Here is a 17293-nt window from a genome sequence, read left to right as displayed (position 1 = left end):
CACAAATGCACTATAACATTGATGAGTTAGTTATTCAGTGCGTGGGATTGACAATGTGGTTAAGCAAATGCCTGTGGATAAAGCGCCATTAATGTTATCTCCTAGGTTGCCATCTATAGGCATCTTGCACCACCTACAAAAGTCGAGATGGGAAGAATTTTTTTGCTATCTTCTAGGTTGCCATAAACGTAGAGATTCTTTGATTGAAATAAAGTACAAACACCTTTCAGTGACCATGACTACATGCATGAAAGCATCTTTTCTTTTATGTTCGGTGTGGCATGTCTTGTTTAACTATTGGCATATAATGTTCACTGAAGCCAGGCAACGGAGGTAATAAAGTCATGAAGCTTGCATACAAGGAAATTCCATATGAATATGGACCACAAAGAAAAAAATAACCCTTTGGATAGTTTCTTGTCAACAACTCATCCACCATTAAATTATCAATATCGGTGCTCTACGAAAAATCATCTGCAGTTAGATTAATCTTTTTACATGATTGCTTGTTTATAATTCAAGTTTTATTGGCAGACAAACAGCTACAGATCTAATAAACAATGAGCATCAGTGGAAATATTATATTGAGCTGCAAGTTTTATTTATAGGTCCAAATAATCTCAAGTACATTTCCAATTGCTAACCATCCCTATCAGAATCGACAGCTATTGCATATTTTTACTGACCAGAGCAACAACACATCAGTCGTCAACAACGGAACTCAAACACAGAAACCATAACCTGTGAGGCTGTGACGCATCCTGCAACAGATTTATGCACCCACAAGCTTGCTATTTTGTTAGCATCTGGCCATTACCGTTTGGTGCATTTTCTGGCAGAGTAGCAAATCTTCGTTGTGCTTCTCAAAAGGAATATGATCCTTTCCTTTCATCATGCCGATGTTTTGGAGATTCAAAATTACTTAGTGAGTTAAGTGATCAGCAGCAATAGCAAAATAATGGTCTGATCCCCCCCTGATGAGGAGGGTGAAGCCGGATATTCTTTTCCATTATCTAAAAAAACTAGTAGGGTGCACGTGCGGCACGCACGTGTTTAAAAAACAATGTTCCGTAAAAAATAATCACCCTAAAATTTTAGTTGCAACAAGTATTTTTAAAAAATTATAAAAACTATACATGGCGAAAACAAAACAAGATCTCAGTTGTGATGAACATAGAAAAATATTCAATATATATATGAAAAAATATATAATTAACAAGCTGATGCCTCACCTCGCCGCCGTCCACGAGGAAAGCGCTTGACGGTAAAGTTCATGGGCGGCGGGTAACTATCACTCTGTTCTGCTGGCAACCATCAGTAGTGTTTTTCTCTCACAACAAACCTGCACCAGCCATCAGAATAGAATGTATTTTTACGGGGTCAAAATTTTCTAGTGGTGTTTTACTAAAGTAGCAACCTTTCGATACTATGAAATCAATTTTCCCAAAAGAGCGCTGAAACACCGTGCTTATAAGCTGATAATGCTCACCCTGGGTCCGCAATGTGATACAAATCGCGCACACACGGGCAGCATACGTGTGCAGCTGCGCGCTACGTTTTCGGCATAACTAATTCATGTCAGCACTTTCGGCCCAACTACTTCCGCAGACGCACTCTTTTCTTATCATACACAAAGCCGGATCGGAAAGAGGTTCCACAATTTTAAATTCTAACCACCATGTCCAAAAATAAACTGCACATGCCAATGATCCAAAGATTCTTTAACGTTTAACTCCAATAAGCTACCAAAACAAATTATGATAGCAACTCCTTGGTGAGCTGTCCACGACCTTTTCCTCCATGAACACCAGTTCCATCCTTTTCTGATGTTGTTGCCACTGCCGGTCTAGCCCTAAGCCGAGCATCATAAGAAAAATGATCTAAACATCCCGAACCTATTTCAAATAGAGAAGGAAGGGATATCATCACCAGTATACCAAACTAAGATGAATTCAACAAACTTTTCTCGATACATGTTAATATTGAAATTCAACAAGCAAGTTAAACTCCACTATTTTTCCTTTTATCAAGGATGAATAAAAAACATTTAGTCTTTCCAAATGTACAGATTTAACATCTACAAAGGTAAAACATCCAAGCCAAGCAACTCACTCCATAGTTTTTATGTTCTTCCTCTCTCCAGCACATCTCTTCATCTGTCCCAATAAAACTTACCCTTCCATTTGTGAGCTGTCCATTTTCAGCACAACACACTAAAGCTTTAGGCACACTGGCACAGACCAATTAAAAGGATGCAATTAGAAGCTTTTCAGCTGCCTTGTAATCTTATAAACTCTAGCATCAAATAAACCTTTGATTCCCGTAAGACTTTGAAGAGTAGCCACATGTACAGCGTATTGAACAAGCGAAAGCAAGCAGGTGCCAAAAACAAGGTAGCAATTTAAACACAAGGGCATCAGATTCTACTATATGTATCTAGACACAACATATATAACATAAAAATTTGTGACGGAGGGAGAACAATACCATCGGAATCCGCATCCATGAAAATTGATAACTCACTGGAAATTGCATGCCGCATGAATACCAGCTAAGCAAAAAGAACTGCTACTGGTATCAAACGATGTGCTGGATTGTCACACCCTGAAATTTTTGAATTTCAGGATGTGATTAAAAATAAAAATAAATCAATGTTTTTCACATAATTTTAAAATTTTCCCAACATTTCTTATCGTTACAGGGAATTTAGTATAAAGAAAATAATTGTTTGTCTTTTAAATTAAATAAGGTTGTTTTTTTAGTGTTGCATTCATGCTGCAATGCATTGTTTTATTTTTTTTCTCGAAAGCAATGCATTGTTTTATTGTTTGTTGTTTGGTTCAAATTTGAATTCTCTGAATTTGAGTTTGAATTGAATTGTTTGAATTAGTTTCAAAAATACAAAGCCTCTTCTTTTTCCTCCCCTTGATTTCAAACCAGCCCATCTTTCCCCTCCTTCCCTTTCCCTTTCTCTCCACTCTTTTCAGCCAAGCCCAGTTTTCTTTTTCTTTTCTCCCGGCCCAGCCCGACACCCGCCTCCTTTTCCAGCCCGACGCCGCTCCATCACCTGATCTGTCGCTGACAGGTGGGGCCCACCTGTCAGGGTCATCTTCCTTCTCCTGCCCGCGTCGTACCTCTGCTTCTGGCCCCGCGCCGCGCTCCGCCTTTGCCCGTGGGCCTCCGTCTAGCCGGCCGACCCGACGCCCCCTCCAGCTCCGCCCCGCGCGCGCGCCGACCCGGACCCTCTTCCCCACCTGTCGGGGTCCCGAGCTCGGACTCTCGCAGAGTCCGGCTGCGCCCCGTCTCGCCCGCGCCGTGGCGCGCACGCCGAGGGGACCTTGCGCCCTATAAATAGAAGCCGCTTGCTCCCCCTTGCACCCCCTACTCGTGCCGCCGTCTTTTCTCGCGCAACCCGAGCCGCAGCCGCCGCCCAGTTTGGGCAAACCCTAGCCGTCGCCATTGACGAGCTCGAGCTCGGAGCTCGCCGCCGCGCCGCCGTTCTGTGTGATTGCCGCCGTCCGAGAGCTTCGCGCCAAGGTTGTGGATCCCGCAGGCCCCTTCTCTCCCTCTCTCTCTCGCTCTGTTCCGCCCGGTCTTGTTCGCCGTCGCCGACATCCGCCATGCGCCGCCGCGAGCTCCGCTCCACCCGCTCTAGCTCTGCGCCACCGCCCTAGATGAGTTCGCCGTGTCGCGTTCTTGCTCCTAGACCCAAAGCCGAGCCAAACCAAGCCCCGGAGCGCCGAATCGGCAACTCCGGCGACCCGCCACCGCGCGCCGCAGCTCGCCGGCAGCTAACGCCGTCGCCCGCGCCGCCGCATCGCTCCGGAGCCGTTCGATCTCGATCTGACAGTCCCGATTGGATCTAGACTGAGTCAATCAGACCAGATACCGGTCAACCGTGGTTGTTTTGCAAAAAGGACCCTAGGTTTTTCCTAAATCAACCCGCCGTCCACCGCAGTTCAAAACTATTTCTGTTTCAGTCCAAATCTTTACGGAAAACACCCTGAGCTTTTCCAAAATAGAACCCGCCGTCCATAGTGTATAGTTTTTCAAGCTAACCCCTAAAGTTTAGATTTAATTATGTTTAGGCCCCTGGTTTCTTCAGATCTAGCCCCTAGAAGCTCTGTTTCTTTACAAATGAGCTCCTAGAACCCTGTTTTGGCTATAACTTCTTCGTTTTAACTCCGTTTTCATCGATTCTCGCGCTCACGTGATCCTTGCAACATGTGCGATAGCTTTATAACCTTGTTATCCTCTGGGAGCACAGTTTTCTGTGTCTTGCAAATCTTTTCCGCTAGCTCTTAACTCTATAGTTAATCGCGACTAGATCCTGAAGCATCGTTTATCTCATAGAATCGCCGTTTTAGTTCCGTTTTCCGTGTTTCTTGAGCTCTCGTAACCATAGCAGCGAGCTCTATCCTTTAGTGCGTTCTTTTAAAGCCTTTCTTTGTTTTGGTGTATTGTTCTTAGATGTATCTTTTTGATTGTTTTGTATGGTTGCTCGATGATTTCTCCGAGTAGAAGGATCGCCGTTTGAAGATTGAAGACCAAGAGTTCCAAGTGAGCAAAAGCTGAAGAGCAGTAAGAGTAGCTTTTCGTTGTAGAAAGGCAAGTGACCCTAACCATCTTTCTATCTATGCTTATATACAAGAGTACTTGATTTAATTGGAGCATGGAGAACCACCCAAGAAAACCGTACAACCACAATATTATATGGCTCTGGTCTTGGCTAAGTAATTAGATGAACTATATGTTGTGTTGGGGTTGTTCCGCTTGGTGGTTATGAGTTTGTGTTGTGGAGCGGGTGAAGGAAGCTGCGTCTTCTGAGAGACCGCACGGCAGGGACCAACACATACATATAGGGATTCTTTGTAAAGGCCTCGTAGCGTCCCTATGCAATCACACCTCGGAAGTGTGGTATTGTGCCTAGCTAGCACATTTGTGTGGTTGGGTTCAAAGTTCTTCGGAGCTTTTACGCGAATTGTGATGAAAGTGTACAACCTCTGCAGAGTTAAAACTAACCGGTTAGCCGTGCTCACGGTCAAGAGCAGCTTGGACCCTCACATGATTAATAAACTTCAAGATGGATTTAAATCATTTTCTGGTTATTTCTTGTGGCCTTGCTGAGTACCAACCATAAGTGTACTCACACTTACTTACTGCTGCTCAGAAGGAAAAGTTGCTGTGAAGTCTTTTGAAGATGTTGCTGAGTTCTAGGCGTACGCAACCCCCAGTCGAGTGCCTGTGAAGTTTGAAGCTTTCGTTTCCAGGATAAGCTGTATAACTCTGATAATCTTTTAATTGTTGTTTTTACGTGATACTGTTACTGATTATTAACTTATAATGTCTCTATATATATCAAACTTGATCCTGGCATACATATAATTATGCATTCGGTTTTGTCTTTAAAACCGGGTGTGACATGGATGCATTGGCATATGTGACCCCTTTGATATGTACTTCCAATATAGAGAGACCCTAGGTGCACAAGAGAGCCAAAAAGAAAAAAAAGGCAAACAACAGTTTTTACCTTTGCAAAACCACTTTCAGACTCCTGGAGAATGCCGATGTCCTTCCACCAATCTTCAAAAGCCTTGATGAGTTCATCTGTTGCAAATGATCTTAGATGTTGCACATTCATCCATCTAGAAAAGTACAAAAGTTCAGTATGAAAATATACTGGTGAAGCACAAAGAGATTGCACCTTTTAAAGGCAATACTGAACAAAAAGATAAAAAATGTAGCAATAAGTGAAGGCTATGGGTCGATAATAGTGTATAGATCGATGTGTTGTGCCTCAACAAACAACAAAATCTGGTTTGGGCATATCTTTGATCTCGTACTATTCAACGTGCTTATGAATTAACTGGTTCAATACCTTCAAAGTGACTCTAAAATTTAGCTGCTCTCTAACTGACCAATTAAACTCATTAGATATCCAGGTTTCTCGAGGTACTCTCACGCAGCTTATTTAAGAGTCCATGACCTCCAAGCAAGCTTGTCATAATTATAGTTCTCATTTAATCGAAGCATGAGTACTCCCTCCGTCCCAAAAAATAAGTTATTTTTCTAGGATTCAAAATTTATCCCAAAAAACAAGTCACCCTACCCTAATTGAAAGGTGCATATGCATGTAAATATCAATTACTGTCAAATATGGATAATAAATGGGGGCAAATGTGGTCATTTTAAATTCTTGTTAATCTGTTCTAAAATTCTTAGGATGACTTGTTTTCTGGGACGGAGGGAGGGAGTATATGACTTGAAGTTACCAAAGATTAAGTGCATCAAACCCCAAGTTAAATCAGTTCCGCTGAATATATCAAGTAAGCTTAGGATTCTGACAGCTCTGTCACAAAATCTTCAACAAATAGAAACTTGGCAAATAGTATTTTAGTTTAATTTCGTTGCATCAAAGAGAGAAATAGCATTCCACATACCTGACATTTGAAATCTCGCTGGTCCTATGATGCTTACCTGCGTAAGCTGATATTTGAATATCCCTGCGGTGGTGGGCTTGCTCCTAAAAATCAGAGAGAGAGAGAGAGCCAAGCTGCTGATGCAATTATAATGGTACATAACCTAAAAGCCAATAGGTCCCTGAGTGCTATCGCTGCCACTGCCGAGCAGTCAGCTAGAATAGAGCAGTTAATCAAGGGTGCCTAGATTGAAGATGGAACCAAATTCATGTCAGGACAATGAGTATTGGAAGCATAATTGCACGTCAAACAACATCATATTAGAGTACAATTTGCAGCTCCAAAGCAAGGTTTGGAGGTGAAATAAACATTTTTTTCTAATTCTATGTACTTCATATTTAAGCTTATAAGTGCTAATGTATGCTTGAAATGAAAAGTTGAATGAGATGTGTCAGGCTAAGAAAATGTCAGTGATCACAATGAACATAGCATACCTCCTCCAATCTGGTTTAATTCTCCATCTGGTTCTTGCTACTTGTACAGTCGTACCCTCTTTTCTTCCAACGCAGCCAATTCGCTAAAAACAGCTAGCTTTTAGTGACATAACACCATTCTTAAATAAGCTATGACTTGTGGGTACTTAATAGTTCTTAAGATTTCTATTCCAGTAAAAACCAGAGGCTTCTTTCTAAAATAAGTGAGCAAACAAATAAGTTCAGCAGCAAATTCCCTCATGTTGTGATTGCATAGAGCCTAATTTAGTCTAATTAAATGGAATAGAAGCCGGATATCATATTGTCAATTACTCAGAGGCCCACAATACAAATAGAAGGGAAAAAATATTAAACTCACTATTCCAGTAATATTAATTATGTATCTCACCGTCCTTGTTTGGTAGGCTTCCTTCTTGATGTTCTCCACCACTGCCTCGATGGATGTCAACAGAACATAACTGCTAATTCAAGACAAAACAAACAGAAAAATTAAGTATGGATGAGTACAGAGCACCTCACAATTAACAAGGATTCTGGGAACAGCTAGTTTTCCTAGTTTTGCACCTATTAGTTAGCAACGGCTAATTCAAGATTACTTTCATGTCACTGCAAATCATTGGGAAGGAAAAGCATTTCAACAAATATGTAGCTAGCCAGGGGCGAATGCAACAGTGGGTCTAGGGGGGCTCCATGGTGTTTTTGGGTCTAGGGGGCTGGAGCCCCCCCCCCCCCCCCCTAGCCCCCTTCATTTTGGAGAAGAAAAGATGAGGAGGAAGGAGAGGAAAGAAGAAATCAACCCCCCTTTAAGAATTTCTGGATTCTCCACTGTAGCTAGCCTATGCTATCTCATCATACCAGCGGGAAGAAAAGATGCTTCCTCATTTCTCTTATTCTCTCCTTCCAAGATGTGCCGACAAAAAATGAATGAGCATAATAATTAAATAATCAATAATTGCAGACATGGATTGAGAAGGAGAAAAAATTGCAGACCTCATTGTTCAGTGCAGATCGACCTTAGCAGTGCGGCCACGGCCTCCGGGTCCATCTGAAACTGGAACAAGCCGCACTCGTGTACAACCAGGGGCAGCAGCCGCCCGCCTTGGCCACAAACGGCGAGCGCTGGAGTCCATGGCGAGCGTGGATCCCGTGCCCCAACCACCGCCGCCGTCGAGGACCGGAACGCGTCGCCCCTGCAATAAACGGTGAGCCCTGCAAGGATGCTGACGCCGAGGTCCCCGTGGCTGCAGCCGTGGCCACAGCCATGACTGCCGAGGATGGGGACGTGCCGCCTCGGCCAAGAACAAGAAGGACGCTACCCCAGCCATGGTCGCCAACGAGGAAGGGGAGGCCCGGGATGGTAACGCCGTTGGCAAGAAGGCCGGCGATGCAGCGCGACGTGGATCGGAGCACGGCGACGCCGCCGGGGCGCAGCGTGCGCTCGATCTCGGTGGCGAAGCGGTCTGACCGTCATGGACGGGCCGATGCCGACGATGTCGGCGACCCTAACCTAGTGCAACGAGGCCACCTCCTGGCCGAGGCTCCACGCCGACGCAGAGCGTGCGTGAGGCCGAAAGAGTGAAGGAAGCGTTGGCAAGGAGGCCGGCGACGCAGCGCGACGTGGAGCACGGCGACGCTGCCGGAGCGCATCGTGTGCGCTCGATCTCGGCGGCGTTGGACGATCGGGGCTGCGGGCTGCGAGCCTGCGACGGTGACAAGAGTAAAATACGTGGATGATTGGATTGAACCAGCAAATATGGAGAGGAGCAGCCGCGTCGCCTGCTGATTAAGAAACAATTCGGTGCCGCCGGAGGCCTGGATCACCGCCTGATGGTGTGCGTAGAGTGGCGCGTACTCGGCGGCTCGGCTCGGCCGTATGGCGGATGCCGGCGAAGCAAACCTGAGTAGCCAGGCGTGGCGTCCCGGCGAAGCGAAAAAGGAACCCCGCGAGAAGGGAGGGTCAGCAAAGCTAAACCCCAAGCGGCCGCCGGCATGGCCGCCGAGCAGCGCCTGTAACTTCTCGACCTGCGCGCCGTCAATCCTAGGCGGACGGCGTCCTCCTTTCCCCGTAGCAGGCGCGCGATCACCGCGTGTCGCAGTTGGAATCGTCGCCCGCGCCAGCGACCGCGCGATCAAGGTCCGTCGCCTGCGCGCGCTGCAATCACGGAAACAATTACGGAAGGACATGGAGTGTGTCCGAGTAGGTCGCGTGGGCGGGGTACGCCGCGCGGTGAGAAAAAAAGGTCGCCGAAGGCAGAAACATCGCGTAAATGATGTTTTCGCTGCTAGTTAGTTTTCGTCGAGCCTGGTTCAACCAAAAACTTTCTGATTAGTGGGCCTTTTGTGAGAGGGTGGAGGTAATTTTTTTTGGTGGGAGGAACTTTCAATTGTTTTCGTTCCTTATAGTGTGTTATATATATATAGGGAGAGTATACTCTATAGCCGGCCATAGAATAGATTATTCTATAGCCAGGTTACTTGGCGCATCCCAATTGGCCACCTGCTAATCCGGCCCGTAGGCAAAGCCACCGAGCGAACTGAACGGACGAATGGTACAACGGTCATTAGTTCACGGCGTAATCAGCGGCAGAGCGCCAAACAAGGAGTTGCTGAGAGCAATATTGGGTAACGAACCGTCCAGATACATGCATGTGCAGAGTACATGCAGGTTTCCACATGCCGCGATGCACTTTTGGGTACATGTACGTACTTGCAAATGTCGATTACGAGAATAAAAAACTAGGTTGACTGTCTGATTTTATTTCAAAAGTTAAACAATTTGTAAAGCAATAAACAATTCATTTACCACAATGGCCTAGGTCAAGTTACTAGATTTTATACTTCTTGTATTTGGTTATCATCTTTTTTTAAAAATAATTGTAAGTGATTTACTAGAATCAACGCCCTTATGTCTTTACTAGAATTATGCCTGCTGCCATTTTAAATTATGTTTTTATATTGTCTATTTGGCACCCAGTGAGCTAAATAATATTTAACGCACCGGCGGTGCTGTCTTAGCTCCGGCGAGCCGAATTTATAATCGACTACACCCCCTAATTACTACACAGCACCGCATTAATCAACGCCAGCATGCAAACCAAAAGAGTAAAAAGTAGACCCCATTTAAAGTCCACGTTTCATTCAGCGGTAACACGGAAACTATTCAAACCAGCGGGAATCATGCCTTTGACATCCCTTGGCTGAAATTACTCCCCAAAGCCAATCCCCTTCCTCCTGTTGTCCCCATCCCTACGCCCCATGGTGATTTGGCATTTGGATGGCGGACCCCCTGGCACCAAGCGGCGCCGTGACATTGGGCGGCCTCCATTCGGTTCCATTAGCGCCGCCGACATCTGGAGGACAATTCAAGCAGCAGATTAGGAGGATTACATCTACCGGCGGCAGCCAGCCACCCCCTCCCCCATCAGGCTACCTCCAAGGGCACCCCGTATCCCTCCCCCCACCCTACGTAGGGGGGGCTTTGGGGGGAGCGAGCCCTCCAACGGCTCCCCCCACAGCTCCCCCTATATACGGGGGGAGTTGAAACTCCCCCCATGTATAGGGTGAGTTTCAACTCCCCCTATATCTCTAATCACACCGTTTCTTCGCGATATTAATCTCGTTTGAGCCCCGTAACACGATGATAATGCGTATTATGACAGTATAAATATTGTATGATTTTTTTTAAATTCAAAAACGTTAAATAAATAGTTAGTTAATGAGTGATAGTATATAGGGGAATAGATATGGGGGGAATGGTTGGAGAGAAGGAGTTATAGGGGGAGTAATCTTTTGGAGGGAGGTAGTAAAATATAGTAAATAGTACGTTTGGGGAGAGTTGGATGGGAGAATAGTTGGAGAAAGCCTCACGGCTCCTGTCGCGGTTCCCTGTACTCCCCCGTCGCGGTTCCTGTGGCACCGTCCACCCTGTCACGGCGCCCGACCTCTACCCCACCGTCGCGGCTCCCGTGGCGCTCGTGCATCTGGTTGCTGTGGCTTTGAGCAGCGGGAAGGGGATCCAATCGTCGACGGCGGTTCAAACACAGTAACCCAGGTGAGTTCAGGCACCACCTCTCTCTTCCTCAACCCCTGCCGTGTTCAACCCAAAGCAACATTCAATGGACACACAGACCACGGTTCCTAATTCACCAGGCAGATGCCTGCCAACAATCGCCCCCCGCACACGTGAATCTCTCAGGCGCACTAGAATTGACTGGTCTAGGCATCCATGTTGTTCATCGATATTTTTAGGCAATGCTTCCCGTGAAGGAATTGCTAGCTTTTTCTTGGTAACACCAGCTGTGGAGATTTAATTTACTCATGCAACAGTTAAAAAATACCACAACCACTACATCCATTTACTATCGTGCTTGAGCATTCATCATTCCTTACGGTCCTGAAACACCTATTTACTTATTACAACCCATTATATGTTCTGAATGTTTCGATTGCATGACTCCTAATATACATGGGCAGTCAATTTTACAGTTCACGAGGAGAACCAGGATGGGGATTGGGCATGCAAGATGAGCACCACTGAACCTGGAGAACAAGCACAGCCCACAAACCTTACGCCACAGCCACCAGCTACCACAACAATTGACCCTCAAGGATACCCCGCCTCCTCTCTCTAAGACCACACCAAATTTGTTTCTTTTGCAGATCCAGACTACTAAAAGATCGACATCTGACGTGTATTTCAGGGTACATAAGGTATGATAGTCATGGGAATTTTACTATTTGAGTGGCCATAATAGACATCATCAGTCGAATTAAGAAAGGAATTGTTTCCTGCATCTATAGGCACGTAGTACTCTCTGTGCAGGATTTGTTCTATTCTTCTGATTTGGTACTCTATTGTAATATTTAGATATGCAGGATTCCAACCTCATTATATGTGTTTGCTGCTTCTCTATTGATTTATTTGATTATTTCTCCTAAATTACTAATTTACTACAACCTCTCTAAGAGGCCGTCAATGATGCAAGCAGGCGATGATGGTGCACTAATCTCCAATTGCTTATGGGAGTCAATTGACACTAATTTGGAAATCGCAAGACAAGTAATTTTCAATTTGCGTAGGAGTAATTTACAACTTCATTAGTGTGTTCATTGCTAATATTTTTTGTTGGTCAAAGTATTTATATAGCAGCCTAACCTTGTGTTTCTTATATGGTGCAGATAACCTTGCATACCTTCTATTCAAGAAGCTTCAAGCTAGAAGGATGCAAATAAGCTTGCATACCTTCTGTTCCAGAAGCTTCAAGCTAGAAAGATGCAGGGATAGATGCATGCATGAATATTTATTTGCTTTATTTTGTTCCTGGAATGAGTGCAGTTAAATTTTATTCATATATGTATGTGGAGATATCTAGGAGTAATTATTTGTTGATTGTATAAATATTACTTGTCAGTACATTTGAAATTACTTTTTGTTTCACATAGAAAATTACTCCTTTGCTTACAAACTATCTCTTATTCCGAAGAGTAATTACTCCTCTCTTTTGACTATATAGTCCATTCACTTAACATAATAAAATTGAGTCAGATTAATTACTCCATGTCTAACTAGTTTTGTATGAATAATTACTCCATGCATCTTTTGCAATGTACAACATCTTTTGCAATCTTTTGAAAAGATGACCTTCCCAGAACTTGTGTACATTTACTCAAACGTGCTTAAGTTATGCGGCATGGAAACCATTATTACTGTCGCCGCAGCGTCAGATACTTCCAAGATGGATAGGGGAGTGCTATTTGACTTTTAATGAAAACATTTCTTTTTTATACCTGACACACCGTTTTTTATCTCCCACAAAAAAAGAAGTACAAAATATATGCACGTTTCTAAATACCAAAAAATACTACTCTAAATCATAAAAAGTACAAAATTCACTGTGTACTTCCCAAAGTTGAGGAAAATACTTCTCAAGCAATAGAAAAGTACTAACTTTTACAGATTTACTCATTGCCATGACTAATTACCATACGAGGCTCCTTAAATCCCTCTCGTGCTCAAAACGTTAATGAACGGCAATGAACCTCCATGGAAGCTGCACACACCGCATGAAAAGAAAAGGTTCATGCATGTACGATTTAATTGATAGTCAATCTTTGGACAAACACAATCAATGGTGAGGTCCTAGCGTAATTGATGGTAATAACAACCTGACATTAAAATGAGTATTACACCAAAATCATATCTAGGATGCACAATTTTTACTACACGAGAGGAAAGTGGAGTAAAATTTTTTCCTAGCGGGGTTATCAGAGCTCCGACCAAAATAAGAAAGCACATGCTCAATATTACTCACTGAAACTCATTTTTATGGTTTTGGGATGTATTTGTTGATGAATTACGGTCACAAGATGTCATCGGAGCATTTCCGTGCATGCCATTATTAAAACCAACGAACCATTAATTTTTACTTCTACACATGCCACTTTATACTCCACACCACCCATTTCCGTGCATCTCTGAAATTGCTGATTTTGATCGTAGTTGAACGCCCCGCATGGTGCCCTCTTTACTGGTCATTCAATGCTTTATTGATGTGCAAGAAAGTCACACTGCATTAATACAGCCAATAACCACGACAAACTAGGGTCTTCATGGCAAATTATGCATTAAAAAGACAGAAACCAAGGAATTTACTACCTCTCACTATGGGGGCGTAATTTTCCCCTCGCCGGAGTGCTGGTGGAACTCCGCCGTGGGTGCTAAATAATATTCAACAACCTGGATGCTAAATAGACCAGCCCTCTCTCTCTCTGCCTATTCATCAACCGTGGGTGCTATATATATATATAATAGCAAAATAATGGTGAACCACGTATATCGTGAGAAAGTAAGATCATTTCCACTACAAAACAGTATATAGCAAACATTATTACACTGAGAGCATGCACTGTGCCTATTCATCAATGAAGCTGATGAGCAGAGGTTGGTCCAAGGACAATTCTAGCAGATGTTTGACCAATCAGGGGGAAAAAGATGAAACCGACAAAATCTAAATAATACTACAAATGTGAGTAGTTGTTCATGTTTGATACCTGAATTGAAAGGTTGGTCCAAAGACAATTCTAGCAGATGTTTGATACATGAGTATTTACTAACTGAACTCGGGATGATGACCATAAAGACTGGGTTATATATACCAATGCCCCCTTGTCTGAATGGGAAAGCATAAGTGAAGTGGGTGCCCGCCAGTGATTAGGCCCTGCCTTATCTTACTCGTATTTCTGAAGATGATCACGCGGTCGTGCCAGTTGTAAGAATACGAGACCCTGACGACAGATGTGCATGCTGCATGCTAGAGTTCCAGAGCATTTCATTGGAGTATCTAAAACAAAAGGAGTTTCGGAACTAATCAATTCTTCAATTCGTGCGGGCCGACGACGCAGCCATATGCGCATACGCCGCGGAGTCGGAATAAATGGCGTCTCGATCCGCGTCGTGCCCGCGAGCGTGCCTTCATCCCCCAGCAGCCTACGGCGTCAGTGGAGACCAGTAATAAGGACTAAGGAGAGAACCTCTGGCAGCGCAGCAGGTGAACGGAGGCGGGCGCGGCATGCTTGCCGGCGAGGCTAGCCAAGGTCGTCGGCGGTGACGGCACGCCGGTGAGGCGAATGCATGCGCGGGTCGCGCCGCTGGGTGTCTCGCCGCGGCGTTCGTCGAACATGCAGCAAATCCCACGATGGCAGCCTCGGCCTTCCGGGCCGCGCTCGGACGGAGTGGCCGCACCGGCGCCGCGACGGCCGGCCACACCAGCGGCGTTCGGTCGATCGCGTCACGTCGACGCATCACCCATGGACCAGTCGCGATTGAAAAAGGCTGACACAACTAGTACGAGGTCAGCTGGCGCGGCCAGGAATAGGGCTGGAAAAAAAGCTCGTTAACTGGCTCGGTGTCTTTTTTCAAAATTGCTCCGATTACGTTCGTTCTTTTTTTAAAATAAAGATTAGTTGATTTGGAACAAAAGTCAATTTTGGCCGGCTCGGCTCGGCTCGGCTCGCTCGATTTGAAGTTGCATATCAAACAACGCGGGAGACTATAATAAATACGTATATATTGATTTCGAAGAAAGCTCGAAAAAAGTCTCGGCTCGGCTCGAGTCCAGCCCTAGCCAGGAACAGCTGAACTGAAAGAAAAGGCGTGACCTTTTCTCCGAGCAAGGTGTTTTGGTGAAAAAGTTGTTTTTGATCCGTAGCATATTTTGTTGTTATTTGACAAATAATATTTAATCATGAACTAATTAGGTTTAAAAAATTCATCTCGTGCTAATCAGTTAGAGTGTGTAATTAGTTATTTTTTCCAACTACATTTAATGTTCCATGCATGTGTTCAAACATTCGATGTGACACATACCGTAGCAAAATTTTTGGGAACTAAACGGGCGGAATGCTGAAATTACGGTTGACCGTAAGTTGCAAAAGTCACAGTCGACTCCACCTACTCCACCCTTCTGGATCCCCCCGCACCCCTCCCCTCCCGCACTCCCACCTGCTCCTTTCCCCATCCTGCAGCGTCCCCTCATAAGAGAAGACTTAAATGTGATACAAAACATCAGTCCCAGGAGGCTGATGCCACATTTATTACATCAGATGGTTCAAAACCTTACAAACCTTGGCGGACACTCGATACAGATGATGATAATTATTAACCAAGCTACAACATAACACCAGACTGCAAACCACATAGGGTCTACTACGGGCTCAGAGTACTGCGACCGCGGAGGCATCTCGACAGGGCCGGTACCACAGGCAAGGTTGGGTGTAGAACGGTCACCCTACTCGGCGTCGTCTGGCACGAAGTCTGGGTCTTCCTCTGTAAAAAGTTAGAGTGGGGTGAGTACAAACGTACTCAGCAAGTCCAACCACACCCACGGAGGGGGTTATAACAGAATAATATGCATAGGTAAATCAAGGATAAGGTTACGGTTTAATTTGCAGAAAAACGTCATTCTATGCAGGGGTTTATTTTACGAAAAACCTTTTAGAAATCAGTTTTTGCAGTAACACAGAGTTCAGGTTTTAAAACTGCTACCGGACTCCCCGTCCGTCGTAGCACACGGCACAACTGCCGGAACCAATTCCAAAACAACTCACACCAGCCCATCCCAAGGAAACACTAGTTATGTGACCACACCATAACTCGCCCAATACCGTGGGCACGGACTATTCGAATAGATTCTTAACTCTGCAGAGGTGTGCAACTTTACCCACAAGTAGGATACCACAACTCGAACACCGTCGTGTCGGTGTAGATCCCAACATAGCCATTACCCACCATAGCTAAGCCTGACTAGCCATCACGGGATGCACCAAGGGGTCATTGACCGTTCACTTAGGTATAACCGGGCATAAGTCACTCGGGGCTTATCCCTTTTCCTTAGTTACCCGTTGCTCTCAGCTCTCCTGATGGCTACCACACCAACTAGTGGGATTTATGCTACGCCGTTGCCCATTCAACGGTCGAGTGGCTTGCACGATAGTGGAGTTAGGTGAGATGACACACCAACTCGGTCCTTAGACGCGACAAGATGGATGTCTCCCTTCTTTGCCCTGCCACACAGGCATAAGCACACCAATCGGCAAATCACACAGAAATACCGTCCATCCCGTCCATACTCATCTTTCGAAAAATCCACATTTTATCCCTTCCCACACGCACACATTTTCTTTATCAAATAAATTATGTATGAGCAAAGTCCTAAGTCTTCTAATATTGATTAACGTCCAAACAAAATCAGACATTAATCTAGGTGGTCAAGGAATAGTCGTCACAACTCAAGGGGTGGCTATCCAACCGTGTTTTCATGCAGGTAAAACATATGCAACAGTATAAAACAGGCCATTGGGTTGTGTTCATAAAAACTAGGACAAAAACATGCATCAAAGGATGGGATTGAACTTGCCGTCTTCGAAGCCTTCGGGGAAGTCCTGTCCTTCGGGCTCGGGGTCGCGGAACTGGTCCTCGCTCTCTTGCTCGCAGTACTGCTCGTTAGCGGGCTCTCCTTCGTTCACACCGCGGTCTACAGCACACACAACAAACATCCAATCAATACAAGATCTATCGTTGAGCTCGAATCGGAATCACATAAAATATGGAGATAGAAGTGACATCTTTGAGTGGTTTGGTAATAGCGCGGCCCGAAACTATAATAGAAGTGACATGGTAAAGTTTGGGGTCAATCGGAGTTGTTTAGGCGCATGAAATAATAGGTTTTATAAGGGTTCGTGGGTTAGTTAAGGGGCCAGGGGCCTGGTTGCAAATAATCTTAAGTAGGCAGGGGTCTGTTTGTAATTTTTGGAAGCTTTTGGGTTATTCTGGAGAGGTCAGGGGTATATTTGAGGTTAAGTTATACTGGAAGAGGGTTTATT

The 17293-nt window shown here is 44.8% G+C and overlaps 2 long non-coding RNA genes across 9 annotated transcripts; one reads left to right on the top strand and one right to left on the bottom strand.

Moving 5' to 3' along the window:
• Positions 1-1639: 1639 nt before the first annotated feature.
• On the bottom strand, positions 1640-9015 carry LOC120650619. 8 transcript variants are annotated; one of them, XR_005665723.1, is made up of 5 exons: positions 7904-9015; positions 7272-7371; positions 6914-6996; positions 5531-6662; positions 1998-2230 (listed from the first exon to the last, which is right to left on the bottom strand). It is a non-coding gene; the product is annotated as an uncharacterized LOC120650619 (long non-coding RNA). The 8 variants fall into 8 exon arrangements; XR_005665722.1 differs by having other exon boundaries at positions 7302-7371; positions 7904-9014; XR_005665717.1 differs by having other exon boundaries at positions 5531-6996; positions 7904-9013.
• Positions 9016-10780: 1765 nt separating this feature from the next.
• LOC120650618 lies at positions 10781-12374 on the top strand. Its single transcript, XR_005665715.1, has 4 exons — positions 10781-10964; positions 11387-11623; positions 11880-11972; positions 12092-12374. It is a non-coding gene; the product is annotated as an uncharacterized LOC120650618 (long non-coding RNA).
• Positions 12375-17293: the final 4919 nt, after the last annotated feature.

This window comes from Panicum virgatum, chromosome 9K (genome assembly GCF_016808335.1).
Source record: "Panicum virgatum strain AP13 chromosome 9K, P.virgatum_v5, whole genome shotgun sequence".
NCBI classification, from domain to species: Eukaryota; Viridiplantae; Streptophyta; class Magnoliopsida; order Poales; family Poaceae; genus Panicum; species Panicum virgatum.
The sequence above is the reverse complement of the archived record's forward strand: the minus strand, read 5'-3'. Positions and strand labels throughout refer to the sequence as shown.